Below are 5,716 nucleotides of genomic sequence, written 5' to 3'. Positions count from 1 at the left end.
AATCCCAGCCCAACATTCGGTCTTCACTCCATGTGGATGAGCAGGCACTGATGAAGTATTCGGAACAGAAGAGTGACACGAAGCAACTCAGTTTTAATAGGCATTCCCTAGCTGCTTTGTGGAGTTCAGACTGAAGGAGAAACAGGGAGCCTCCTCTAATAGTTCAGTGAGGAGAGAGTGGCTTGGACTAGGGTGGCAACAGTGCAAGTGGCAAGAAGTAAATCAGGTTGAGGGTAGAGATCATAAATCTGAGTGTTGGTCAGACCAATGCAAATATTTGAAAATGCAGATTCCTTATGCAGAGAAGCAAGGGGGAAATACACCGTCTTCATTTTCAACTCATTTTATATATCCTCTCCATCAAAAATTTCAGTATGGATTATTTTATTTAAGTCAGACAAAGATCAAGATATGAATTCTATATGATGATAAGTGTCCAGGTAGCTTACTATGTGTAGATTTTCATTCTCTTCAGGTTATGTTTAATTGTTCCAAGTCGTGGAAACAGACCTGACTTTGCAGATGGTTTCACAGATTACAGCCACGGTCTCACATTATCAGGGAAGTTCTTTGAGTCTTGAGTAGAGAGTACATATTAATACAGATACAAGCATGTTAGGGGAAGATTTTTCCTTTCAAATTAAGGAAGAATGGTTAAGGTTATTGTGCATGTTAAGGCTGTTTCAGGTTAGGCTGGTGTGTGGTCTGTTGATTTTGCTATAAATATATTTGAAGGGATAAAGCACAATGTTGTCCAAGAAGAACACTCTGGCAGCTTATGGGTCTTAATGGTGCCTACACAATAAGGAAGAGAAAGTCAACAGATTTCTGCCACTGCAGACATGAAACAAAGTTTTACTTCATAATTCTCTTAAGAAAATTGAATTCATGGCAGGATAAGGGTCCAGGAGTCAGGAAGGCTGAAGGATTCAGGGGGCAAGGGAATTGGTTGCAGGTACAACTGTTGTCTCATGACAACGAGGGGATAGCAAGTCAGTGACAACAACATGTGTGAGCTGCTCCCTAACTCCTGCTCCCCAGATCTCCCATGAGAATCTCTAGTGGCCCTTTATAACTGAAAACATATAGGAAAGAAAATCCTAGAAAATGTAGTGCAGTTTAGCCACACATTTAGGCATGTAAGACCAAGAGCAGAAAAATTAGGCTCAAGTCATAACTTCACTAATTACAGGATTTGCATGGAGTCATATAACCACACTGTGCTTATCTCCTTAATCGGTAAAATCTGGTAAATAACGGATAGCTGTGAAGATTAATGTAAATGCTGTGTGTTAAACTTATTAAAACAGTGAGTGATTCTGACAAGTGAAAACACTGATGTTATTTATTTATTTCCTATTAAAAAAACAATGGACATAATTTATTTCTTAATTTTTTAATAGTAAAATAACATTCTTCTTAACAGTATGTAAACTGGAGTTAAAATATTCCTGGGACTCCTAAAACATCTGTTTAAAAACAATAGAGTCTTTTATTAGTAAAGTTAAAATATCAGATGAGAATTTTTCAAAGTATAACTAATATGCACACTATTTTAATAAATGGTATTTAAACTCACAACATAGAGACCATTGAGGGAATCCAGATTTCTCATGTTTTCTGAAAAAAAAAAAAAGGATAATTTGTTGTGAGAAAAATGCCTAAGGAAAAAGTTAAAACCCACAGATCCATTCATTAGATTGAATACACAAGAAGTGGGTTGGAGGGCGGGGTGTTTGTAACACACATACAACCAGAGATGTAAAATTTATATGCCACCTGAAACACCACATTATAGATTCCCTTTTCTCCATAACCAGGCTGACGCTCTGTGCAAATGTAAATATAGTTATTAAAGCTCTTGGTGCAGCAAAAAGCAAAGGAATTCAGAGAAAGTGCTGTCCTCAGCTCTCACCTAGCTGCCTCAGCAGGTGGGCTGAGCTTGAGAGCCCACAGGACTGACCTGAGTCTTCCAAGAAAGCAGTGAGGGGATGATTGAAACTGTCAGTCTTGGTCACCAGGGGTTTGCTGAAGATCAAACCCTGAGGACCCAGCAGAGCTGCATAGATAAATGAAAAGTGGAGTGTTTAAAGCAGAGACCTAGCAGAGCTGAGCTAGGGCAGGGTTTTTCAGAGGTGAGGCTAGTCCTTTGTCTTAGTCTCTGTGGGACCCTATAACAAAATGCCATAGACTGGGTGGCTAATAAAGAACAGAAATTTATTTCTCATAGTTGTGGAGACTGGTAAGTCCAAGGTCAAGGCAACAGCAGATTTGACATCTAGTGAAGGCCCACGTCCTCAGTCATAGAGGCCCATCTTTTTGCCACATTCCACGGAAGCAGCAAAGTCGGCAGAGGATAAGAGCACACTTAGGATGGACGTGGTGGGGAAAGCCGGTAGAGGCTCTTTGCTGAGTGGTTGTAGTTTCTCAGTGGAATATGAAGCTGAGACTAAGGCTAGTACTGAGATTCTAAGGACATAGTAGATGGTGAGAGAGTGAGGGAGAGAATGGACTAGAAGAATATGGCAGATTGCCAGACTGCACCGTGGGCCCACTGGAAGTCGGTACTGGGAAATTAGTGTCTCGGTCATCACTGTCTTGTACTTTTCTCAAGTTATCTATCTTCAACTGTGAAATGCAGATAAAGTGTAATCAGGGGTCTGGCTTTAACCAGATGTCTTGTGTATCAAAATAAGTGCAATGAAATATGGGATTGGGGGCAAGGCGGTGAGAGCATATGCAAAGGAGTGGGTATGACTAATTATTTAAGCAAACAAAGTAAGAAGGAAAATGGAAAAAGGAGGGAATGGGTGGTAAAAAGGAAGGATGGTGAAAGCTGAGAGATTTGTACATAGCAGTGAGGTAAAAGGATTATCTCTATGTTTTCAAAGCTTCTCATTGGTCCTAAGGCCCATTGGTCTTAGTTATTACATCTGCTACAATGTCTTCAGCTTCTTTTTATTCTTATTGGCACTGCTTTATTCCATGTTATCATAATCATTATTCCAGGGGCATTTTCCTTGCCTCTAATCCAGTACCAATCAAAGTATGGTTCACAGACCAGTAGCATGAACATACTTGGGAGCTTATTAGAAATGCAAATTCTTGGGCCTCAACTCAGGCACACTGAATAAGAATCTCTAAAAGTGGGGCTCACATGATTCTTTATGCACATAGCATGTGAAAATTACTGCCCTGGCTGCAACATATTCCTGCCCAACTTTCCAAGTGATTTTCCAAATAAACACACCTCATTATGTCACGTTGCCTCTCAAAATTTTTCACTGGGTCCTCTTTACCTAAAGCATAACCTCTAAAATTCTTTACTTAGTCTATTTCCTTAACTCATCTTATCGTCAAGCTTTTGTTTTTCCATATCTTCACGCCTTAACCTCTGCTATTCTGTTTGCCCTGAATGGGCTTCCCTGTCTTGCTGCATAGACAGAAACAAATATGATTCAGTCTTCATGTGTAAGCTGAGACCTTCCCTGGTTCCCCTATGTCAGCTTGGGTGACCTTCCTTCTTTGCTTCCATTGGACTGTATATAGACTTCTGTTTTAATAGGCATCTCATAATCTCATTATTTTTTGCATTTATTACTCTCCTCAAGAAAGAAGGGTCCTTGATGGTAAGGATGTTTTTCTTTTATCTTTGTAGGGTAGCATCTAAAACAGTTATTAAGCATTCACTATATATTCTTGAAGGATGAGTGACTGAATGAGTTATTCCAGAGTGAAATGGTTTCTGAATTCAGATGCTATGCCATATCCACATCTGATTCACAATGATTTATTATGTGTTATGCACAGCCAGAAATAATGAACAATCTGTTTATAGAACACATTTCTTTGTACCAGGCCATTTATGACTGTATTAAATAATAAAATATTCATAATACTTTCATTCTTCATATGTTAAAACCAACATTTACTAATTTTTCAATAAGACTGTGTGATTTGAGTGAATTATTTTTTCTTGAACTACATGGAATTTGTTCCAAGTATTCAGATTCTTTCCCCGAGAGTACTCTTGTGGTCCCTAGAAATATTTGCCTATTCCTTTATCAGGGCAGTACAACTAGTCTTGTGGTTGTATAGCAGGTTTTCCAATTTGAACAATGATTGAAGCCATGATAATGACCTCATAAATTTCATGTTCTGGACAACTGAGCCAACCGGGCCCATTCAGATTTGTTATGCAGTCCATTTCATGGGGCCATACTAAGCAAACACTTTATTGTTAATCTTCAACAGCTGGGCCAACTGACACATTTAAACAAATGGTAAAATATCCTTAGGCAAATGAGATATAAAATGGCAAATGATTAATTTTTGAATATCTATATCCAGTAGCATAGCTTAAGTCATTTTGTTTGTTTGTTTGTTTAATGTTGGTGAATTAGTAAAATCCTCTGACAGGTAAACCACCAAAGATTTTAGGGTTAGTTTCAATACTTTTGGCTCATGTAATATACTTTTCAAATAGTAATGCAGACTCATATTGGCCTTGAATTATTACAATAAATGTGTTACTTCTTTAAGAAATCAAACTACAGGGATGCCTGGGTGGCTCAGTTGGTTAAGCGTCTGCCTTCGGCTCAGGTCATGATCCCAGGATCCTGGGATCAAGTCCTGCATTGGGCTCCCCGCTCAGCAGGGAGCCTGCTTCTCCCTCTGCCTGCCGCTCCCCCTGCTTGTGCTAGTTCTCTCTCTGACAAATAAATAAATAAAATCTAGAAAAAAAAAGAAATCACCTCATTATGACATGTTGCCTCTTGTTTTACGTGTCATCCTTGCGCAGGGGCCATGCTAATCTTCTCTGTATCCTTCCAATTTTAGTATATGTGCTGCCGAAGCGAGCACACATTACCTCTTGTTTTAAAGGCATGTGTAAATTATGGAGCGACTACCTGTTTTGGAAGAAGTTTACTAATTTTACAAAGTTTCCTTACATAGTATTTTTACAATATAAATTCATTATTTAAATTTTGGTTTTTCTCCATTATAGAGATTACAACCAAGATATACACAGTAAATTAAATGAACCTGTGCAGGTTCATTTTTACAAAGTTATGTAAAAAGTTACATACCCCTGAGATTGATACTCATGAGGATCATCTGCTTGAATTTTTAAGCTCTTGCCTGTGGCAGATTATGTCAGTGCTCACTGATATCTGTGTCCTCTTTTCTTCAGGGGCACAAGCTTGACTGCATTTCCCAGCATCCTATGTAATTCTGGTCAATGCAATATGAATGGAAGTGATATGTGCCTCTTTCAGGCAAGACCCAAATAGCATTTCTAGTGCTCTTTTACTATCATCTGGCTGATGGTTCAGGATTCTGAGGACCTAGGGGAAGCACCTGATTCTGAATGGGTTCCATCGGAGAGTTAACACACACGACCCACCACCCCTCATTGAATTGCAGTGTGTGATTGAGAAACTTGAATTGTTTTTAACCACTTAGATTTCAGGATTTGCTTTTATAGAAGTTAGTATTATTTGCTTTAATTAGCATCACTGGAAACTACTCTCTATAGACAAAGTCAGTTTTCTCCCACACTTGACTCTTCCTCAAGTATGATTGAATGTCCAGGCCCTGCTTGGCAAATGATTTGGACAATAAGCAAGCAAAAGTGGAAACATGGGCAGAGATTAAGGCAGACTACAGCCAAGTTTAGCCTGGTGATGTATGAATTTCCAACATGATTGTCAGT

The 5,716-nt window shown here is 38.9% G+C and overlaps 1 non-coding gene across 1 annotated transcript; it reads right to left on the bottom strand.

Annotated features, from left to right (window-relative positions):
* Window positions 1-4,757: 4,757 nt before the first annotated feature.
* On the bottom strand, window positions 4,758-4,863 carry LOC123839987 (U6 spliceosomal RNA). Its single transcript, XR_006789823.1, has one exon. It is a non-coding gene; the product is annotated as a U6 spliceosomal RNA (small nuclear RNA).
* Window positions 4,864-5,716: the final 853 nt, after the last annotated feature.

This window comes from Mirounga angustirostris, unplaced genomic scaffold (genome assembly GCF_029215605.1).
Source record: "Mirounga angustirostris isolate CCGP_5_RB_7025 unplaced genomic scaffold, mMirAng1.0.hap1 SCAF_3, whole genome shotgun sequence".
Classification (NCBI taxonomy): domain Eukaryota; kingdom Metazoa; phylum Chordata; class Mammalia; order Carnivora; family Phocidae; genus Mirounga; species Mirounga angustirostris.
This window is presented reverse-complemented; position numbering and strand designations above follow the sequence as displayed.